This window comes from Carlito syrichta, unplaced genomic scaffold (genome assembly GCF_000164805.1).
Source record: "Carlito syrichta isolate Samal-C Ts95f unplaced genomic scaffold, Tarsius_syrichta-2.0.1 Scaffold308774, whole genome shotgun sequence".
Classification (NCBI taxonomy): domain Eukaryota; kingdom Metazoa; phylum Chordata; class Mammalia; order Primates; family Tarsiidae; genus Carlito; species Carlito syrichta.
The window spans coordinates 36,388-56,746 of NW_007252870.1; the positions used below are offsets into that span (position 1 = coordinate 36,388).

The window sequence follows — 20,359 nt, forward strand, 5'->3', positions numbered from 1 at the left end:
CCGACTCGGTGATTGAGGACAAGACCATCGAGCTCAGGGTGAGTGCGGCCCGCTGGCCCGTCTGCTCTTCCGACCGTGTGGCCCCGGGCGGGCCTGCCCAGCTCCGCGTCTGGCGCGAGGCCGGCTCCGGCCCTTCCCCGCCGCCGCGGCCCAGACCTGGGCCCCCGGCCCGCCCTGGCCTCGGGCCCGGCGCGGTTCCTCCCGATCCCTCGAGACTTCAGGCCGGACCTGGCCCGGCCCCTTCCATGCCCCTCGGAGCTCCTCCCTCCCCCTGTCCCGTGTCCTGGCCCAGCTCGGACGACCCTCGCTCGTGTATGCTGAGACTTAGGGCACGCTCGCTCTAGCATCTCACTCTCCCTCTTTTAGCAGGGGATTCCTCCCTCCCCCCTCCCCCCTCCCCCGTATTTCTTCGACCCAGGCCCGCACCGCGCTTGCAAGCCCCACTCGGGCCGAGTGGGGTGGTGGGAAGGGGTCTGGGGGAGATCCGGCAGGGCTTCGGTCTCCGCGTCCTAGAAGGGGTCTCAGCACCCTCTCCCCTACCTAGAGCTGTGCGGATGCCGGGGTAGGCCCTGCGGGGCGGGGGGCAGGGGCTCTCGGGTTGGAGGCTGTGACGGAGAGGGGGCCTCTTTCCCTGGCCCCTGTGGTCCGGCTGCTCGGACAAAGGGTTTCCTACCCGGCGGAGAGGGATGTTTGCATAGCCAGGCTCGGGTACTCCGGGTTCCGTCCCCCAGGAAAGAGAAACCGTAACTTCACGTTTTCCAGAGCTGCTTGGGGAAACTGGGGGTGGAGGGGAAGGCGGTCATCCTCATCACTGCCGCCAGGTCTTTCTTCTCAGGTTGAAAAAACAAAAAGGAGGGGAATCCTTGACCCCCGGGGAAGCGAGCGACCACATAATGTTAGGCCAGGCTCCTCGGTCCACGGACACCCCCATCCCCTTCCGCTTTAGGTTTTGGACCCAGACAGGTTTTTAGAATCGGGACCATGCGTGGCTAGAAGAAGCGAAGCATTTGCTAACTGGGGGATGATTGGTGGAAGACATAAAATATGGCAGGTATTACCTGCCTGAGTGAACATTAGGGAATTCAAACTGGGCTCTGGAGAGTGGGGAGGAGGAATTCTTTGCTTCAGTAAATGGACATGCCCAGGGTTTCTTCCTGTGGAAACCTTGACAGTTTCTTTGTATCTCTCCTGACACAGTAACACCTTCTACCCCTGGGTTGAGAGGAAAGAGGGAAGAATCTACTTAACCCAGCAAAACGTTCTCCTAGCCAGGTTTTCCTCAGTGTGAAAATGTTTATTGAGTCAGTGATTCCACTGGGTAGGGTTGGTGACATCAGAGCCACTTCCCCCATTTAATGCTATAAATAATAAATGGTGACACTGAAAGTCTGTTGGATAGCTGCATGGTTTCTGTGGATGATGGTATCTGGGGAGTTGAGATGCTTGTTTTAAAAATGGAAGTACAGTAGCATAAATACGGAGGCAGCTTAGTGTTTGCTGTCCTCTGCACAATCCTCAGAACTGGACTTCTCCAGCATTCTTGAAAACAAGGAGAAAAAAAAAAACCCTGGTGGTTTTTGATTTGTGTGTGCACGTGTGGTTGTTTTCAAAGGGATAATGTCACATGCTGAGTAATTTTTCCTTTTTAGCATAATTTATCAATCTTGTAGTCAAGTGTTTGATATACTCCTACTTTTATAGTGGGATATTTTGGTAAATATCTTAATTGGAATTACATACATTACAGATTCTTAAGGATGTATTATGTGTTTAGAGCAGGAGTACTTCATATCGAAAATAACTTGGTAGGTGGCTCTTTGAAATTGGCTTTTCCAACTCCTTACATTTTTACTCCTAAAAAGAAAAACTAACTAAAATGTCTTTATTTTCAAAAGAATTAGAAGAAATACATTGTAACCCAAGTCAGTATCTTTGAGTGTATGGTTAAAAAAAAAATCTTTGGCCTAGATTTACTAGGTTCCTATGTTTACTTAAAAAGTTTTGATTTTACACAATAATACTTGCCTCTGATCTGAAAAGAGATTTCAGCCTTTTAAGGACATTATAAACTGAGATTCTTAGAAAATTTAACAAAAAGTTTAGATATGTTATGATTAATTTTTAAATGACTTTTTCTTTGAGGATTTTTATATTCTTTGAAAGGGATATGAGTTAAGACTCTTAGACAGCCCTTTTCAAAAACATTCAGTATGCGTTTTTATTTCAATATAGTAGATAGCACAGGGACTTAACAACTGACTGAGTAAATCCAGGATCAAAAGTAGGAATGATAATGCCTTAAAATCTATTTGCATGTGACTTTTTGTATTCACTGCATTTGAGTTATAGTTTCTAGAACTAGGATAACCATACTTTTTACATTTGGTTTCAAAATAACATGATTGAAAGGAGGGGAAGGGGTTAGAATGATGATATTTTGAAAGCCTAAAGCATGAAATAATTTTCAATTTTTATGAATCAGCTTCAATACTCAAAAATTTGTGATTGTGTGGCTTGTATCTGTTTGGTATTTCATGGCTAACAAGATAACTTCCATTTGCTATGCCAGAGTATGCTGTATTAAAAAGAGGAAACTGACTTTTTGGTTGTATCCATTTTAAAAGCTTCGTCCCTCTTTGTTTCCTTGATTTTGATTTTTTTTCCTTGCATTTTTGATAAACTTACTAGAAATAAAACTGGTGATGGCAGAATAATTACATCTCCACAGTATGATCACTTCCCCCCCCTTTACCCCCGCCTGAGCCCTTGGTCCACTGACCTGATGCATGGGATCCAGACTTTAATATTATTAAAGTCTGTAGGCTCTTAATTGAGACAACTGAATTTACAGTTAATCATGGTTAATAATTTAACCACCAGTTGACTTTCATGGCCTTCTATTGACCCAATGCTCTACCTAGTTGGTGAGCCTGTTTTTCAGACTTCTGACTTTGGTAAAATCGGCCTTATTATGAATGAGATAGAAAAGTTAGTAATTCATTTTGGAAATGCATAAAGTTCACCAGGCTATGTTTAGTTCCGTGGGATGAGAGCAGTGTATTGTGTATCACATGGTATTTATTAACCCCTGAGTTAGGAATATGAGTTGATATTCAAGTACTCATCATGAAAAAGCACTCACAAGAGCTGCTATTTGGAAGAGAAACATTACCTTCCAAATAGCAGGTTAGGTTACCTTATTAGGAGATAGCAGAATTGATGTTAAAAGTTTAAGAAAGATAATCCTGCTCCTCCATAGGAGGATAATCCTGCTCCTCTTCTTCCCTTTACACGATTACCGGACAGTTTATGTTCTATTAGTTAGTTGTTAAATGATTCTTCCCTTTGCTGAGTGACCATAAGTGAGTCATTTCCCTTCTGTTTTATCTCGTAAGTGGTCATTGTTACTTGTTGAGTGAAGTAATATAGGTTAAAATACATTGATCCTTATTAAGAAAGTGTGGCACAGGCATGGTGGCGTACATTTGTAATCTCAGTGCTTTGGGATGCTAGGGTGGGAAGATCATTTAAAGCCAGGAGTTTGAAACCACCCTGGGCAATATAGTGAGACCCCATGTCAACAACAACAACAAAATTAGACGGGTGTGGTCCCAGCTACTTGGGAGGCTGAGGCGGGAAGATAGTTTGAGCCTAGAGGTCAAGGCTACAGTGAGCTATGATCCTGCCACTGCACTCCAGCTTGGGTGACAGAGATCCTGCCTCAATAGCAACAATGGCGACAAAAAAAGAAGATATGATATAAATGCTGTTTGCTGAGCTATTAAAAGAAACTGATAAGTGAAGTTATTGGAAATGTTCTTTTTTCTTTTTGGGTAATTATTTTTCCTTCCTATCATTAACTTTTTAAGTGGGGTAAAATGGGATTGTTTAGTGACTGTATCAAGAAATTGGATCTCAAAAAAAAAAAAATAAAGAAAAAAGAAATTGGATCTTACTGTGTCGCCATCTTTTATTCCCATGTACCTCTAGGGGTGGGCTCACTTACCAAACAGACTAAATCGACACAGTTCAGTAGAGTGCAAATGAATAAATCTATCTGTCTGCCTGTCTGTCTAACCTGCCTAAAGAGGTTGTAGCTTAAATATATCAATTTTTGCCCCTTATGTTTAGAAGGTTGGATGTCTTTTCAGATTCGACAAGGATAAACATGTCCCAGCATGCAGATCTGGCACTCTCAGCTCCTGACTGCTGTAGTCTATGTCCTGCAAACTGAGGGAGCTAGCCCAGAAGGATTACCGGGCCTTTACGTAGATCCACAGAACAACACATAGAGAGCCCTCTGAAAATGTTTGAGCCTGTGAATTCTAGAAACAAAGTTTTCTGCTCTGTAAGATCTCTGGGGTCCTGGGTTCGGCCTTGTGATAATTGCACTTCATGGGAAAGAAAGATTTCAAGTCCTGGCAATTCTAGTTCCAGTCTCCCTTCAGACTCCATTCTCCCTTGTGACTTTTCCTTCTCTTCCTCACTTATTCTGTATCCTAAACAGAGCATGGGTGACCGTGGTCCTCCAGGTTCTGCTCACACTCTTTCCTTTGTCAGCTCTGATAGGAATTGACCCCAGCCCATTTACTGATGGCTACTGATATTTACTGAAAGGATCTAATCGTTTGTTTTCTGGCCACATTGGCTTAGGTCACACATCTCCCAAATCTTCTGCCTATGCTCAAGAAGTCTTATCCACCTTCAAGACAGAATCATTGTTAAATGAAATGAACGAATTCTGGCACTTTGTTTTTATCTTGTAGCACTTAACATTCTCTAAGCTTGTATTGTGGTTACTAGTTTGTGTCCCCTATTAAATGGGAGGAGATGGAAAATTATTTATCTTCCTCTGATGCACAGCTCCTTTATACACACAATGCCTTCTTTGTAGTAGGTGTTCAGTAAATGTTGAGTTAAATTTTTCTGGTGATCATTTTTATACATTATTGCTATCTGCTTGTACCTTAACCATCCTCTTTTCTGGAAATCTCCACCTACATTACTAATTCTCAGAATATTCAGTTCCTCACTTTTATGGGACTTATCATACCTTCCTATGCATTGTGAAGACTTGTGGTCGTGTCTGAACTCTCCTTCCAGGCCCTTTTGTTCCTTTACAGTACCCAGCATGTGGGTGTTCAATAGATTAATGTTAAGTTTTCTTTTTTCATGCTGTGAAACCTTTTACGATTTCCTTTCAATAACCTCAAGACAAAGGTAGAGATGAGTAGAGGAGAAAGACTGGTGAGAGGGCAGATGTGGGTGGCGGGTGGCACACAGCATATCCATATACGTTTTAACTATTACTTACAGACTTGTCCACACAAGCAGATGGATTTACGTATGTCCCAGAGAGCAGTTGTTAGCAAAGAATCGAGGAAACCAAATTCCTTTTATATCTGCTGATGTGGATTTGCCAAACAGTTGATAAGCTCTAAGGGTTCTGTGATCTGAGAAAAGCGTGATTTAGCAGAAAGGGCATGGGTTTTAGAATGGAACGCCTGCATTGGTACCCAGTTCTGTCACTTGCTAGCTAGCTGTGTGACCTTAAGAAAGGCAGCCTTGCTGGGCTCGGTGGCTAAGCCTGTAATCCTGTGCCTTTGGGAGACTGAGGTGAGTGGATTGCCTGAGCCCGCGGGTTCGAGACCTGCCTGGGCAGCGAGACCTCATCTCTACAATAAATCAAAAATCAGCCGGGCATGGTAGCACGCACCTGTAATTCTGGCTACTCGGAAGGCTGAGGTGGGAGCGGCCACTGCACTCCAGTCTGGGCGACGGAGTGAAACTCTAACTAAAAAAAAAAATAAATAAAAAAAAAGGAAAGGCAGCCTTTCTGTGGTTTAATTTTACTATCTGTAAAAATAAGAAAACTTGAGTATTGTTGCTGGAAGAATTACATGAGAAATGTGAGTGGAAGCCTTTGCGGAGGCCTGCTTTTCTTCAAATGCTGGCTGGACCACATTTCTGTAAAGCACAGGGACCCATACTTTGCAAAGTCAAGACAAATGGTGCAGAAAGGTTTAGCTTTTTCCCCCGAGTTGTGCATGCATTTATTTGTGAAGCTTTACAGAGGCCTAACCAACATTAGTTGCTTTTAGCCATACATTTAATTAGTCATCTTTGGGGGGAAACAGTGAAATCATGGAGACATCAGTACTGTCTCGGAAAATCTGGGAAGTACTATTATAATGACTGAGAACTACCAATTTGGCATAATTAGACCTGTGCTCCTACTCGAGAGATAACCCACCCAGCTGTTTTGGATCTCTGGTGAAAGAGGCTGGTGATTAGCTTATATTAACTTTGAGTGTTGGGGTTTAGTTTATGTTTGGTTTAGTTTAGACTGGCAGATTGTGATTTTTGAATTCTTACTCTTATCACCAGCAAAGCTGATGATTTTGACCTTAATAGAATAAGCAGTGAATATCCACACAAGATTTCCTTCTGAGTTATATTGTTCATTGAATTAGTTGACAATGGGGGGAAAAACCTGAAACCTGTTGGTCAAGAATGTGCTTGTCAAGCTCTGCTAAGTTTCCACTGATCACAATTGCTTAACAGGAAGTTTGTCTTTGTACGCAAATGAAGGACAGACCAGGAAGACCTGACAATCCAGTAGGGTGTCTCTAACCTGGATCTTACTGTTTTAACGAAACTAAAAGATTGCAGAGTTCTGTGATGTCAGCAGGAAGCATTTTTAGGCAACTCTTTTAGGGTTAGTCCACAATGAACAGATCTCACAGAATGTGAAGTTGAACCCTGGGACATTAACATGAAATAATGAATGTAGGAAGCCATTCTCTAGTAAAGAGCCTCTGATCCACAGAAGAAAAAGAAAGATTAAGTGAGGGCTCTATTACTGAGAAAAAGGAACTAGAGTAATTTTTAATTTTTTTTTTTTTTTTGAGTTGGAGTCTTACTCTGTCGCCAGACTGGAGTGCAGTGGCCGCTCCCGGCCACCGCAGCCTCGACCTGCTGGGCTCCGGCAATCCTTCCGCCTCAGCCTTCCGAGTAGCTGGAATTATAGGTGTGCGCCACTACGCCCGGCTAATTTTTTGATTTATTGTAGAAATGAGGTCTTGCCAAGTTGCCTGGGTGGGTCTTGAACCCTTGGGCTCGGGCAATCCACTCACCTTGGCCTCCCAAAGCGCTGGGATTACAGGCTGAGCCACCAAGCCCGGCAGTAATTTTTAATTTTTTAAAAGAGTTAACTTGAGAACACTTAACCAGTTTTAAGAACTAATAATAGTGGTGGTCACACCTATAATCCCAGCACTTTGGGAGGCTGAAGTGGGAGGATTGCTTGATCCCAGGAGTTCAACACCAGCCTAGGTAACATAGTGAGACCTTGTCTCTACAAAAAATGGAAAAATTAGCTGGACATGGTGGTACACACCTGTAGTCCCAGCTACTTGGGAGGCTGAGGTGAAAGGATTGCCTGAGCTCCAGAGGTTGAGGCTACAGTGAGCTGTGATTATATCATTACACTCCAGCCTGGGCAACAGATCTAAAAAACCCAAAAAACAAAAAATGAACTAATAATAAAATATATTTTGGTTTTCTGAAAAGACTACTTGAAAGATTGAGAGAGAAAGAGGACAGAGGACAGGAAAAAAGATCTGATACTCTAGTTTGGCATCTGTTAATCTTTGTATCTCTAGCATAAGGCCTGCCAGCAATTAGGCATTCAAGAAACATTTATTTTGAAAGGATGAAAAATGACTCATTAGTACAGAGAAAATTCAAGAGGTCCAGAAATAAGTCTGCTAGTCAAATTGTTGTGATTATATTTTGCTCTAACTTGTTCTGTATTTTGGATATAACAGCAAGTTATACTTTGAAAAGTGTATTGCTTTAGCAGTTAGCTACCTTTATCAAAACTGGGTTTCCAGTTTATGCTTAGATTTGAGAGTGATATCACTTAATGGGAAAAATTCATACATTTATTATTTGCTTGAAATTTTACTTACATGATCTCTTATAGGTTGTGTTATTTCCATCTGATTGTTATGGTGAGGCTAATCATAGACTGTTATTTCAGTCACTTTGATTGCTTTGCCTACAGTGTGAAAAATGAGAACAGCTTTAAGTCATTGCCTGTGGACTGTTAACAACTCTTGGAATGTGAGAATTACTTGGGTTCCAGTGGATTTGTGATTTTTTTGGTCACAGACACAATCTTTGCTGTTAAACACAAAGACTGCTTGAGCACCATTATAGTGTGTTTTGTTTTGACATTACTGTTGTGAGCCTTAGGATTGCATAGCTCTTTGTTAATGAAATGCTTTTTAAAGTGGCAAGATACAGGGAGTTAGCCCTTTCAGGAAGGCTCCACTGGTTCAACTAGACAGAAATACATACTTTTCTGTATTTTTGTAGTTCTCCATTCCGATTTGAATTAAATTAGGACCTTTGATAATAAAGCTTGGCTTCTTTCCTAGCCCAGAAGTCATAGACTTTCTGATCCTTGGCCTTGGGAGGCAGCAGCACTCTGTGAAAAGGGCATGGGTTCTGCCACCTAGTATATGTGGGACTTGGGACAAGTCACTTCTTTCTGCTCATTATTTTTGAGACTTAAATATGGGTAATTAATGGAAAGGGCTTGGCCTACTAGTAACTCTTCATAAAGGTGGGTATTGTAGTTACTGCAGGAGTATTTTGGCAGTAGTGTAGCAATTGAGAAAGTAGCAGATAAATGTGCCAGTAAGTTCAAAGTCTTTTTTATCTTTGTCCTCCTGTTGAATACCTTTTTCGCTCTTCCTTTTAGTTTGTTTAGAATTTGCAGTTTAATTTATTATGGTAGAAAAAGAATGTTGATGTAATATAGATTGGGCTTAATATTTAAAGGTGCCATCTAGTATATTGTTTATTAGTGTTCTTTATGATTTTTCTCCTATTTCCCCAGTGACTGGCCATTGTGGGGGATTGGCGTTTATTGAATCAGAAATTCACTCTTAAATTATTTATTTTAAAATGTCCTATATTTCAGCTACAGGCTAAGGTTTTGGGTAATGTGTAGATATGATGTCTTCTATGTAGCAAACCAAAAGATTTCTTCATTAGGTGCTTAAATAAATATCTTTATTGGGAGATATTTGAGCCCTCCCATATCATTATTTTTGGCTGACAGACTATTTTTGTAATGGTGGAGGAGCTGTCTTAGTGGATAAAGGTATATAGCTGAACGGTTTGGGACAGTTTATGTGGAAGACAGAGTAAGTTTGTAACTGCTCTTATTTGGAATCTGCATGCCATTAGCATGAGTAACTATTGATATCAGGGATGTTTCGGGATTTGCCGTGTAGAACTCTGCATCCTTCTCTCAACACTGAGGTGAGGGATCCTGCCATAGACCTTTTATTCCAAATAGCTGATCAGGGGTTGTCACTTTCTTCTGTGCCTCAGATCCGCCACTCCGTTGCCCCCCTTCCGCTTCTAGTGGCTGTCCTTTGCCGCTGGTGCCATGGTGGGTGTATGGATTGCTTTCTGTCTTTCAACAGTTACCGAAGTGCATGTTTGGGATTTTGTTGAAGAAAACTGGATACAGTAAACGGAAAGAATCTTGGAAGCTGCTTGACTGCTGTCTGTTCTCAGACTAGTCTGAAAGGGAATACCCCCATTCATTCTGGATTGGTGGATCTGAAGTACAAAATATTTCCCAGGTAAGCAATTACCCTGTATTGTTTTGTTTTGTGGAACTCACTGAAAAATTTTTGAAAAATATTTTTCTTCATCTGTTTGTCCATTAATAGGAAAAGGAAGAAATATTAGACATTTATGCTTAGTGTCTGGGTGAGGATCCTGAAGGTACATGTGGCTGGATTGCTAGTAGAAACTTTGTTTCTGAGGAGGAAGTACAGTTATGTTTATCATAGGCCCATATAGTTTTTAGTCATAATCTAACAGGGAACTCAGTAAACAGGGACATTTTGTTTGGAGAATAGTTTGTAAAAAAAATATGGAAACAAGTGGGCTCGGTGGCTCAGCCTGTAATCCTGTGCTTTGGGAGGCTGAGGTGAGTGGATTGCCTGAGCCCATGGGTTCGAGACCCTCCTGGGCAACTTGGCGAGACCTCATCTCTACAATAAATCAAAAAACTAGCCGGGTGGTAGTGTGCGCCTGTACTTCCAGCTTCTTGGAAGGTTGAGGCGGAAGGATCGCTGGAGCCCAGTGGGTCGAGGCTGTGGTGGCTGGGAGTGGCCACTGCACTCTAGTCTGGGTGACAGAGTGAGACTCCGACTCAAAAAAAAAAAAAAAAAAAATGGAAACCATATGGTAGTTTTGAGGCATTATCTCACATGACTTATTGTTAATACCTGGTCAAAATATTTTCTGTAGTTTCATGTCAGGTGATAGTCTTTTATTCTTAGGACTCCTGGAGGGCCTTCTTGGGAAGGCTTTCTAGCAGTGGCAGTCACTTGTTGAGAGCATCTGCTGAGTACACCGCCTCTTCATATGCCTTCGCACACATTTCTGGTTTCATTGGCATGTTGTTGCACCTGTGCTTCACAGTCGAGGAGCGGGAGCTCCTAGGCATGGAGTGCGAGCTGCTCAGGCCATCAGCTAGTAACTGGCAGAGCTGTGCTGTGTGCTCCCAAGGCTCATGCTCTGTTTTATGGCATTTGCTGAAGGTAGTATTTCAGCTTCGAGGTTTTCAAATTGCCTTTCTGGAGAGGAAGGTGTGATTTTTCTACAGCAGGTTTCCACTCGAAGAACACATGCTGGCTCATTGTTTAGTATGATATTTTAGTCATTTAAATCGTTTAATATAGTGCTCTACTTGCTTACTGATAAATCAGAAACTCTTCATTTCCTTAAGTGAATATAAAGGTAGTTTAGGGAGTATAGGAGAGGCAGTGTATTTAAATGTCAAAATAGGTTTTATACAGGGAAATATCATTTGGTCCAGTGAACTCAAACCTGTATCCTCTCAATTCCTCTTTAGAATTTGTTGGTTTTTTAAATAGCTCAGTAGCTCACTGTATGGACTGCTTTTGACTTGGGGTTTGTCAGCCTTACACGTAAGACATTGTCTGACCACTCTCTTGAAAACATGACTTTTTTTGGTATTTAATATTCTCTTCAGATTACCCATTCTTTCGTCTTTAAAAAATTTCTTTTTATCATAGACTGACCCTCTGAATTTGTGATCCTTGTTTTAGTTTAATTCTTTTCCATTTGCTCATATTTCTCCTCTGTGAGCATTTTTCACACTTGTTATTTGAAGGGCTGATAGGATGGTGGTGGTGGTAGTACTGGTAGAAATAATGGCACTTGGATAGGCTTGGTGGCTCAGCCTCTAATCCCAGCGCTTTCGGAGCCCGAGGTGAGTGGATTGTCTGAACCTGTGGGTTCAAGACCCGCCCGGGCAACTTGATGAGCCCTCATCTCTACAATAAATAAAAAAAATTAGCCGGGCATGGTAGTGCGCACCTGTAGTTCCAGCTACTTGGAAGACTGAGGCGGAAGGATTGCCAGAGCCCAGCAGGTTGAGGCTGCGGTGGCCGGGAGCGTGCCACTGCACTCCAGTCTGGGCGACGGAGTGAGACTTCAACTCAAAGAAAAAAAAAAAGAAATAATGGCACTTACTCTTTAATGAGCATGATTCTAGGTACTTTATATGTATAAACTCATTTTAGCCTTATGCAGGCTGAGTATCCCTTACCCGAAATGCTTGGGACCAGAAGTATTTTGAATTTCAGGTTTTTTTTTTTGATTTTGGAATATTTGCAACATACCAGTTCAGCATCCCAAATCTGAAAATCTGATATCTGAAATGCTTCAGTGAGTATTTCCTTTGGGTTTCATGTCCATACACAAAAAGTTTTGCATTTGAGAAGATTTCAGATTGCATATTTTTAGATTAGGGATACTCAACTTATAGTGACCTGTTGAGATAGGTACCATTATTTTCACTTTGCTGGTGAGAAAACTGAAGGGGAGTGTAGTTAGAGAACATGCTCAAGGTCACACACTTGTAAGATATGAAACCAGGCAGTCTGGCTTCAGAGAATGTGCTTCTAACCTCTGTGCTGTCTACCTCTAGTTTAGATTATCATTCAATAATAGAGGGGCAGAAATCCTGAAGACTAAAAATGTATATTCTGATTTCAAGGAATTGTTGCAAAAGGAAAGGAAACAGTTGTTGATTTTATATTTCTTAGCTTCTTTAGAAAACTATCTAGCTCTCAGGTTCTGCATTAGCCATCAGAGCTATTCTTCAGTTTGTTTCCCCAGGCAACTTGCAATAGGTTGGTTTGAGGTTATCTTTCGGAACAGTACTGTTTGATAGAACTTTTTGTAGTGGTTGAATTGTTCTGTGTTTGCACTGTTCAATATGGTAGCCGCTAGCCACATGTGGATATTTTGAAATATAGCTCTGCAACTAAATAACTGAATTTTTAATCTCGCTTCATTTTAATTAAATTTATTTTTAAATAGCTACATGTGCAGTTTTAGGATTTGCCATCATCCTAGGTCTGGTCCTTGGTTTAACACCCACAGAAATGTTACCTGCTCAGTATACCCAAAGCATCTCCTTATCCCAGGGTTGGACTAACATTAACCAGGCTTACAAGACTGATATGTAAAACCAGAGTTTTAATTTATTAGTTTACAATGATATATGTGTATCAACATGATTAGCGTATTCTTTTCTGATAGGCAGATTTACTAACTACATCCTAATTAATATGCTAGTTTAATTTTTTCAAACAAGACACAAGAATCAGAAGGACTCGAAGGCTTAAGCCAAATGACTGGGATGTTTTCTTCATGTAGATAGACTTCACCTCCCAGGTCAGACTGTGGACTCACCAGGGAAATGAGATATCCAAGCACTGGACCTGAGAGTCCACCTCATTCAGTGGTGATGGTTTCTCTGTGGCAAAACCACTCCTTTATCTGCTCGGCTTGCTTTTGCTTCCCAGATCCTTTTCTGATTAAGACATTCGTTTTAGACACATTGGTACATTCAGCTAGAACGAGCTGTTGACAAAGGTCTGGAAAGCCTTTTGTTTTCCTTAAGTTTTCTTCATCACTGTTGTAAATTATTTTGTGTTCATTTTCAACTCTAAGAAGACAGTTGACTTTTCCTTTCTTCCCTATGACCTCTTTCTACCAAAACACACATATTAACTTACTTAATTTGGTCATCCAGTGTGTTGTAGAATAGGAACATATTCATAAGAATGTATACCTTATGGTGCTGGGTATGGTGGCTCACGCCTGTAATCCTAGCACTTTGGGAGGCGGAGGTGAGAGGATAGTCTGAACTCAGGAGTTTGAACCCAGCCTGAGCAACATGACAAGATCTTGTCTCTGCAGTAAATCAAAAAATTAGCCAGGTGTGGTGGTGATGCCTGTGGTTCTAGCTACTTGGAAGGCTGAGGCCGAAGAATCACCTGAGCATAGCAGGTTGAGGCTGCGGTGGCCATGAGTATGCACTCCAGCCTGAGTGACAGAGTGAGACTGACTCAAAAAAAAAAAAAAAAAAAAGAATATATACCTGATAGTACATTCTCTTTACATTACATTATGCTGTCAAGTGGAGCTCGTTTATAGCTGACTATACCATTACTTTGGGACTTGTTCTTCTACTTGTGTACTTGAAGTAGAAAAAGTAACAGAACCAAATTCGTATTTTATGAAGTTAATTTTGGCATGTGTGTGCAAGATGAATGGAAAAGACTGGCGCTAGAGAGACCAGTTAGTCCAAGTGAGCAGTGATGAAGGTGGACCAAAGCATTGACAGCGGGGATGATGGGGTGAGGTGAAATTGAAGGGGATGGGTGGAGGGATCTGCAGGATTTGAGTACTGGTTATAGTAGCAGGGGAGAGAAGGGATATAGTACGAACTTTAGATTTTTTTTGCCGCGGGCACCTGGATGAATGTTTGTTTTCTTCTCCAAGATGGGGAATACTAGAAGGAAAGCAGACGGGAGGAGGGGAAAGAATGAGTTCAGTTGGAATTATAGTGAATTTGAGTTGCTTGTGGCAGAATTGTCTAAGAGAAGTATCAGTAGCAGTATTGGCTTGCAGCTCATCAGGGAGGGCAGGGTTAGAGAGAAAACATGGGAGAGGTTTTAGCCCTACCTGTAGCTGACTTAGTACAGTGATGTGGTAACTCAGATCGGAAAGCCTATATATTGGTGTATGGGAATGGCAGCGTAAAGACATGGGCTACAGCTATAAGGCCAGACCTAGGATCATATGTGATATTGACCAGGAGGTGCTAATACCACTTTCTTCTTGTCATCTTGACCTGGGAATTTTGTTATGACCAGCTACTACTTACACCCAGTCATCAAATGAGTCTCTTGCATTTGGGTTGTGATTTTCTCTTCCATTGTAATAGTTTGTGTAATTAACAGAGGCACTGCTTTTGAAATGTGGTTTTAACAACACGTCTTAAGTAAACATTTACACAAATTCAGTTTTATGCAACTGGTGGCAGAAACAAAAGGAAAGGACCTAAACAGCGAAGATTCTGGATGCAGCATGAAATGGGAAATGAAAATCTGCTCTTCTCTCAGCCTGTCTCCGTTCCTGAATGCCTTTTATCTAGCTGTGACAAGTGCGATTATGGTATTTTAAAGACACATTTTTAACATCACAACATGAGGCCTAAATACAAGCCAGTTATTTTATCTGCTAGTCAGTTGAAGAAACAGTGAACTGTTCCAATGCTGGGGTAAAAATGAGCTGATGGAATTATTGAGATGCTGTGTTGGTCTCCTGTGTGGTGTGTCCTTGAGGGATTTTTAAGGCATATTTTTACTAGATGTTATTTTCACCTTATGTACTCACTTTAGCTGCTAATTCCTAGGTGACCTGAAACTCCAGTGTCATTCAGTTTTGGTAACAGAAGCATGAAGACATGAGGAGTTCATTACAGCTACAGTCAATATTTGACAAAATTTTTTGAATAAATTATTTTATAAGTCTGTAGTACAAAATTAATAAGGTGTAAATGGAGTACACAGCAAAAAAAAAAAAAAAAACTCCCTCTAGTTCCAGCTATCGTCTGCATTCTTGTGTAAACTCCCTGTACATACATGTATGCGGCACACATTATTTTTGTGCCTTGTTTTGTTTTTTGAGTCAGGGTCATATTCTGTTGCTCAGGCTGGAGTGTAGTGGCATGATCACGGCTCACTGCAGCCTCGAACTCCTGGCCCAGGTGATTCCCTACCTCAGCTTCCTGAGTAGCTGGGACTATAGGCACATGCGATTACACTTGGTTAATTTTTTGATGTTTTTAGAGACAAGGTCTAGCTGTTTTGCCCAGGCTGGTCTCCAACTCCTGGGCTCAAGCAGTCTTCCCGCCTGGGCCTTCCACAGTGCTGGGATTATAGGCATGAGCCACCACACCTGGCTACACCTTGATTTTTTAAAATGTAAAACATGATTTGGTTGTCTTTCATATCCATTCCCAAAGAGCTCTCATATTTTTTGAGAAGATAAGTTAAAATATGCATATTTATTGTACAAATAGACCATAATTGTAACTAATCTGAACCTCGTGAATATGTAGGTTATTTCCAGTTACACATACTGCTGTAAAGAATGACCATGCATATGTTGCTTCACACATGAGGGGGTATGTTTTCAGAACTGGATCCCAGGAGTAGGTGTGCTGGATAGGTGCTTTGAAGTATCCCAGCAACATTGCCATGGTGCCCTCCAGTCATGTTGCACCAGTTTCTATGGGCTTTGCGTGTGTGGGTGCCTATTTCCTGACACTCTCATGGTGTTAGACAGAGTTAGACTGATTACTTTTTAAATTGTTCTTTTCTTTTTTTCCTCTCTTAACTTTTTATTTTGAAAAATATACATGCTGAAGAGTTGTGCAAAAACAGTTCAACAAACACTTTCCACCTAGATTCAACAGTTTTTATTTAACATCTTGCCATATTTGGGAAAATTCCTTCCTCTCACTTCTCTTCCTGCCTTTCCTTTCCATCTTCTGTCCTTTCTTCCCTCCCTCTCTCACTTCCCCCTCCACTCTCCTAATGCATACTCTTTGTCTGTTGTTAAAAATTTGAAAGTTAGCCAGGCATGGTGGCTCATGCCTGTCATCCCAGCACTTTGGGTGGTGGAGGTGAGAGGATTGTCTGAGTCCAGGGGTTTGATACAACACTGGGCAACTTGGCAAGACTTCATCTCTACAATAAATAAAAAAATTAGTCAGGTGTGGTGGCACACGCCTATAGTTCCAGCAACTGGAAGGCTGAGGCAGAAGGATCGCCAGAGCCCAGCAGGTCGAGACTGCGTTGGCTGTTGAGTGTGCCACTGCACTCCAGCCTGAATGACAGAGTAAAACTCTCCAACTCAAAAAAAAAAAAAAAAAATTGAAAGTTGCAAATATGCTATTCAACCCCTGAAGTTTTCAGCAAGGCTACTCTTAAGGATGAAGTTAGTATCTGTCTGTCTTGTCTGTGTCTCTCCCCTCCCCCACCACACACAGGCACACACACAACCATGCTTCTCTATCTCCCTATATATTATATATATTCTTAGATTTTCATATGTAAGAAAATTGAAGTAATTCCATAATAAAATATCAAATACTCAGTTAAATTTAAATTTTTCTAATTGCCCCAAGAATTTTTTTTATAGTACCCTCCCTCCTTTATTTTCTTTTTTGATTCAGGGTCACACTCTCTGTCCTCAGGCTGCAGTGCATTGGCATGATCATGGCTCACCACATGCTCAACTTCTTGGGCTCAAGCACTTATCCCACCTCAGCCTCTTGAGTAGTTGAGACTACAGGCTTGTGCCACAACGTCTGGTTGACTTAAAATTTTTTTTTGTAGAGACGAGGTCTCACTATGTTGCCTAGGATGGTCTCAAACTTCTGAACTCAAGCAGTCCTCTTGCTTCAGCTTCCCAGAGTGCTGGGATTACAGGTATGAGTGACTGCACCCAACCCTTTTTATTCTCTTTTTGACCCTCTCTCCTTTAAAACAAACAAATCAACAAATCAAGATCCAAACAAAGAACACTCTTTGTTATTTGGCTATGTCTCTTTTAGTTTAGAACAGTCCTTCTGCCCTTTTCCCTTCTTTCCTGGCATTAACTTTTTTGAAGAGTCCAGGTCAGGTAGTTGTCTTATAGGATGTACAGCATTCTGTATTTGTCCAAGTATTTCCTCACGGTGTCATTTAACTTGTTTCTCTAGCTCCTATACTTCCTGTAAACTGGAAGTTAATTGAGATGCATCCAGGTTAAACATTTTGACATGGATGCTTCATCATGGGTGAAGTGCACTTCACGGTTAGTCACATCGTGAGACACCTAATGACAGGTTGTCTCAAAATGAATTATGCTAAGTTTGATTCCTTGGCTGAGGTGGCAACAGCCAGATGTCTCCATTATGAAGGTAAACTTTTGTCCTCTGCTGTTAAAGAGGAATCTATGGGACACTCTTTTGGCACCTTGTAATTATCCTGTTCCATTACAGCCTTCACACAATGCTTTTAGCATCCTGATCCTGAAATTGGTTTCCAAAATAGAGGTTGCAAGATTGTAGTTTTAAAATTGTGTCATTCTTTCTCCATGTATTAGCTAGCATTCACAGAGGCTTCCCCCATTTCTCCTCCTTCCTTTTCTTTATTACTGTACTCTCCTGGTCTTTTATTTATTCTTGCATGTTAACAATCAATTATGGTCTTGAGTGATGCTGAAATTGTCCTAGATTTGGCTACTGAGAGTTTTTTCCAGGTAGCTCCTGGTCTTTTTTTTTGAGTTGGAGTCTCTATCTATTGCCCAGGCTGGAGTGCAGTGGCAGCATCACAGCTCAGGCAATCCTTCCGCCTCAGCCTTCTGAGTAGCTGGGACTTTAGGCGTGGTCCACCATGCCCAGCTAATTTTTAAATTTTTAAGTTTTTAGAGGTCTCGCTTTATTACCTAAGCTTATCTTGAACTTCTGGGCTCAGGTGGTCCTGCCTCGGCCTCCCAAAGTGCTGGGATTACAGGTGTGAGCCACCACACCTGACCCTCCTGCTTCCTTTTGACATGACCACATCAGTCTTTTTGCTTGGCTTTTTTGGCTTACTTTATGCTTTCCCTGCAGATCAGGAATCAGCCATTTCTCCAAGAGGCTATGGTTCTTTTAAGTGGGGAATAGTATTTAGAAACCAAAATCTTTACCTTGGATTGTCTTTGCTTCTAGATCCTTTCAGTGGACAAAGTTAAAAAATATGTTTAAAGCCGGGCTCGGTGGCTCAGCCTGTAATCCCACACCTTTGGGAGGCTGAGGTGAGTGGATTGCCTGAGCCCGCGGGTTCGAGTCCCGCCTGGGCAACTTGGCGAGACCGCATCTCTACAATAAATCAAAAATTAGCTGGGCATGGTAGCACGCGCCTGTAGTTCCAGCTACTCAGAAGGCTGAGGCGGAAGAATCCCCAGAGCCCAGCAGGTGGAGGCTGCAGTGGCCGGGAGTGGCCACTGCACTCCAGTCTGGGTGACAGAGTGAGACTCCAACTCAAAAAAACAAACAATGTTTAAAAAGAACTATGAGTTTGCCTGAGCCCGCGGGTTTGAGACCCACCTGGGCAACTTGGTGAGACCTCGTCTCTACAATAAATAAAAAATTAAACCAGGCTTGGTGGCTCAGCCTGTAATCCTGCGCCTTTGGAGGCTGGTGAGTGGATTGCCTGAGCCCGCGGGTTTGAGACCCGCCTGGGCAGCGAGACCTCATCTCCACAATAAATCAAAAATTCAGCCGGGCATGGTAGCGCCTGCCTGTAATTCCGGCTACTTGGAAGGATGAGGCAGAAGGATCGCCGGAGCCCAGCAGGTCGAGGCTGCGGTGGCCGGGAGCGGCCACTGCATTCCAGTCTGGGCAACAGAGTGAGACTCCAACTCAAAAAAAAAAAAAATTGAGGTACATGTTGAATTGAGGTACACGTATACCTCAGTATGTAAATAGGTGGATAAATTTCACTCATTAGTGAGTGTGTACTCAGTTCTAGGCACTGTTTGGCAATGTGAGGAATATAGAACAGTAACAGGTGCTTACTGTGCTTTTAGAAGCTTGTAATCTTTTACATAAAAAAGTGTAGCATGATGAGAAAACTGGTAAGGATCACAAGAGGTAGACACACAGGATTGTGCATTAGAAAAGGAAGTAAGTTTCATCAGGGACATTTTTTTAAAGTTACCCTTTGAGGCCTAAGCAGAAATTGGACATAGACATGGATGTGTTGGTGTGGTGGCGGGAGGGGGGCATTCCTACCAGAGGTAACCAAATGAACAATGACTGGCAGACAGTGGTGTATGTTGTCTTTGGGTGGGGACAAGTAGGCGGTTCTATGGATTGTTGGAATGTAGCTTGTATGGGAGGGACTGAGGTAGATGAATTTGGAAAGGTAGATTAAAAGCAAACCTTGGACTTATCCTTTAGGTTATAAATTACAAATTAGTACCCTGTGGATAGCTTCACAGACGTATTTTATTTGGTTCACACAGATTTTAAAAATTGGGACATTTCATAGCAGAACACTCATTTTTGGTTTTGCTTGGAAATTGGAGCACAGTGATAAGTAGCTGCCCTTTTGAGTCAGAGCTTGTACTTTTCTGTTCACCACGGTCACTATAAGGACATTTTTACTCTATTTAATTGGTCATTAAAGCTTTTTCTTTTTTGAGTCAGAGGCTTTACTCTGTCACCTAGGCTGGAGTACAGTGTCATGATCATGGCTTACTGTGGCCCTGAACTAAAGGGCTCAAGTGATCCTCCTGCCTCAGCCTCCTGAGAGACTGGGACTACAGATGTGCAACACTTTGCCTAGCTAAGGTTTTTTTTTTCTTTTTCATTGGAGTCTCACTCTGTCACCCAGGCTGGAGTGCAGTGGCATGCTCATGGCCACCGCAGCCTTGACCTGCTGGGCTCAGGCGATCCTTCCACCTCAACCTTCCAAGTAGCTGGAACTATAGGCACATGCCATCAAGCCTGGCTAATTTTTTGATTTATTGTAGACTCGAGGTCTTGGCAAGTTGCCCAGTGTGGTCTCAAACCCGTGGGCTTAGTCAATCCTCTCACCTTGGCCTCCCAAAGTGCTGGGATTATAGGTGTGAGCCACCGTGCCTGGTCTAAAATTTAGTTTTATAATATACAAATAACATACTTTGACAAAAAAAATAACCCTGACCTGGCTTTGCTTCTATAAATTCTGTATAAAGTAAATATTTATATTATGAGTCCTTTTTTCTATAATTTCCCCTTTAACTATGGAGCTAAATTTTCAGACAATAATATTAGCACGCTTTATACTTACTATTATTTTCTTTTGAGTCAGGGTCTCACTCTGTCACCCAGGCTGGAGTGCAGTGACACCATCATGTGAGGCTC

General features: G+C 42.0%; 1 protein-coding gene across 2 annotated transcripts in view; it reads left to right on the forward strand.

Annotated features, from left to right (window-relative positions):
- The window catches only part of FBXW11 (F-box and WD repeat domain containing 11), a 143,997-nt gene continuing 123,638 nt past the window's right edge, over positions 1-20,359 (forward strand). Inside the window, exons 1-2 of one of the 2 annotated variants that reach the window (XM_021716352.1) lie at positions 1-38; positions 9,504-9,665. The gene's annotated coding sequence lies outside the window, so the exon portion shown is untranslated. Of the gene's footprint in view, positions 39-9,503; positions 9,666-20,359 lie in introns of those variants that run through there. The other variant, XM_008065684.2, reaches the window with a different exon arrangement.